Consider the following 2,351-nt stretch of genomic DNA (forward strand, 5'->3'; position numbering starts at 1 on the left):
CAAAAAAAAAAAAAAAAATGTAATCAGGGCGAAAATACCATCTTCAGTCCCTTTGGGGGAGTCCAAAGAACACACAGACACACACCTACACACCCTTCACCCTCTACCTGAACTCCAACTACCAATCGGAACCAGGTACTTGAAAAGGGAGGTAGGGACTAGGAGATCAGTCGAGGCCATTGTTTATCCCGGAGCTCTCTCGGTGACCAATCACCATCCAGGACCTGGCCCCTCACATCCCAGTACTTGAAAAGGAGGTAGGGCCTACGGGATTGGTCGAGGCCATTCTTTACCCCGGAAATGCTTCCTTATAGCTCTCGGTGACCAATCACCACCCAGGACCTGGCCCCTCACGTCCGAGAACCAATCGCTTGCTCCTTTGAGGTACCCAGCTGAATCTGACAGGATAGAAAAACAGAAGTGGAGTTGGAGAAGTGAAAATGGATGACTGCTAACAGCCCCAAGTGAGCCGGATAAACGGAGTGGTGGGAACAGGAGCAGTGCAGCGAGGGCTATTAGTGCCTCTGTTAGAAACCATGGTTAATACCCTATGTGGCTTTAAGGAGACTTCAGCGCAGTCACACAAGATTAATCCCAAATGGATGCCCCTCCAAGTAGTTTCTCTCAAAGCCGACTCTCCTACCTCTGTTCCAGTCAGTGGTAGCTCCCAGGACAAAACTGTTCCGTTTCACGTGCCCCTTGGAGGTACAAACCCAGAATAACTAGTCGGTGTAGATTCCTGCGGACCCCTTCAGGGTAGCCGCCAAAGAATGGAAAGGCAAAGTCAGGACAAAAACTCTAATTCCATCCACTTTCGCTGCTGTCTTGAACTTGAGGAAAAATCTTCCTGAGCTGAAATTTATCTACTTGTCGTGCCCGCCGTGATAATAGGAAGCGTTGTCAAATGTTTTCTGTGTGCTGTGCACTGTGCTCACTTGTGTCTCCCTAGGTAATGTGGAATAGATCTGGTGAAGGCCACCTGCCTAAGAACTCAGCAAACGACCCCAAAGGGGCAGATAAGATGAAGTGTTTGACAGCTGGCCTGGTGCGGCCTAGATATTTATCCTTTACTGTCAGGAATGGTGAGGAACAGCACAACCTGCAAGTTCTCTCAGGATAAGGACCATCTCCTAGGGGCAAAAAGGATACTAAGTAACCCAAATAAATCCTGTCATACCTGGTTAGGTTCCCTAGCAGAACTCTCGACTTCTCTAGGTGTGTCTCTTACTATAATTTTGCACTTGTTTATTCATTCACTCATTCATGTGTTCTGTCCAAATTATGTATCATGAACCATTATGCGTATTGGGTGCATGGGTATAGCTGTATGGAGGGAGACAAAAATCCCTGCCTTCATAGAACTTACATTCTATTGAAATCACTCAAAACAAAAATATGAGCATGTAATTTGTCAGATAGTGGTAATTGCTGCAATGAAAATAAATCAGAGTAATGAAATAGAGATCAGAGGAGCATTTCTAGAAAGAGTGGCCAAGGATGTTCTGAGAATGTCACATTTCAGCAGAAACCTATAAGAAATCAGTATTTGGGAGATACTGATTCCAGCCAATTCAAAAGTAGTAGGGTGGAACTCTACTTAGCATATCTGAGGAACAGGAAAACCAGTGTGACTAACACATCAAGGGAGAGGTAGAGCATGAAGTCAGAGAGGTAGTGAGAGCTAGATCATATATTGTCTTCTAGGCCATTGATACTCTGAGTGAACCATGGGTGAGTTTTAGAAAGGAAGCCCCTATGCCTCTCTGATGGTTAAACTTTATTGTCAACTTGATTGGGAGCCGCTTAGCAGTTGAGTAAAGCATGTCTCAGTTGTGTCTGGATGGGTCATGGAGGCATGACCTTGAGTATTCTAGCAAGGTCTTTGGCCACCTCCCCTGACATTGTTCCTGTGCTCTGCTTCCCAACCACCAAGAAGTGAGCAGCTTTGTTCTTCCAGACCCTTCTGCCTTGGAGCCATCCAGCCACAGGCCAAATCCTTGGAACCCATGAGCAAAATTAAACCTCTCCTTTAAATTGAGGGTGTCAAATATTTTGTTTTGCAATGAGAAAGATGACTACTACTACTTCTTTCAGAGGCCAGAGGCCCAGATCAACTAATACATAAGGATGAGCTTTTGGTTTTCTTCCCCAAGCCCAGTGCAATTGAACATGCTATTTCTGGGCAACAGACATGGGGAACATCCCCACAACTACTCCTTATGAAAATATCAAAGGTCAATATCTTTAGAAGAAGGGGCCAGGGAGATAGCTTAGTAGAATAAGCACTTGTCTGCCTGGCAAGCACAAGATTCTGAGTTCAATCTCTTGTACTGAAATATATATATATTTAT

General features: G+C 45.0%; 1 protein-coding gene across 2 annotated transcripts in view; it reads right to left on the minus strand.

Moving 5' to 3' along the window:
• LOC101573726 (protein FAM156A/FAM156B) overlaps window positions 1-179 on the minus strand; it is a 57,751-nt gene extending 57,572 nt beyond the window's left edge. The window contains exon 1 of one of the 2 annotated variants that reach the window (XM_023708190.1): window positions 123-179. The gene's annotated coding sequence lies outside the window, so the exon portion shown is untranslated. Of the gene's footprint in view, window positions 1-107 lie in introns of both variants that reach the window. The other variant, XM_023708189.1, reaches the window with a different exon arrangement.
• Window positions 180-2,351: the final 2,172 nt, after the last annotated feature.

Source organism: Octodon degus, unplaced genomic scaffold (assembly GCF_000260255.1).
Source record: "Octodon degus isolate 3935 unplaced genomic scaffold, OctDeg1.0 scaffold00335, whole genome shotgun sequence".
Taxonomy (NCBI): domain Eukaryota; kingdom Metazoa; phylum Chordata; class Mammalia; order Rodentia; family Octodontidae; genus Octodon; species Octodon degus.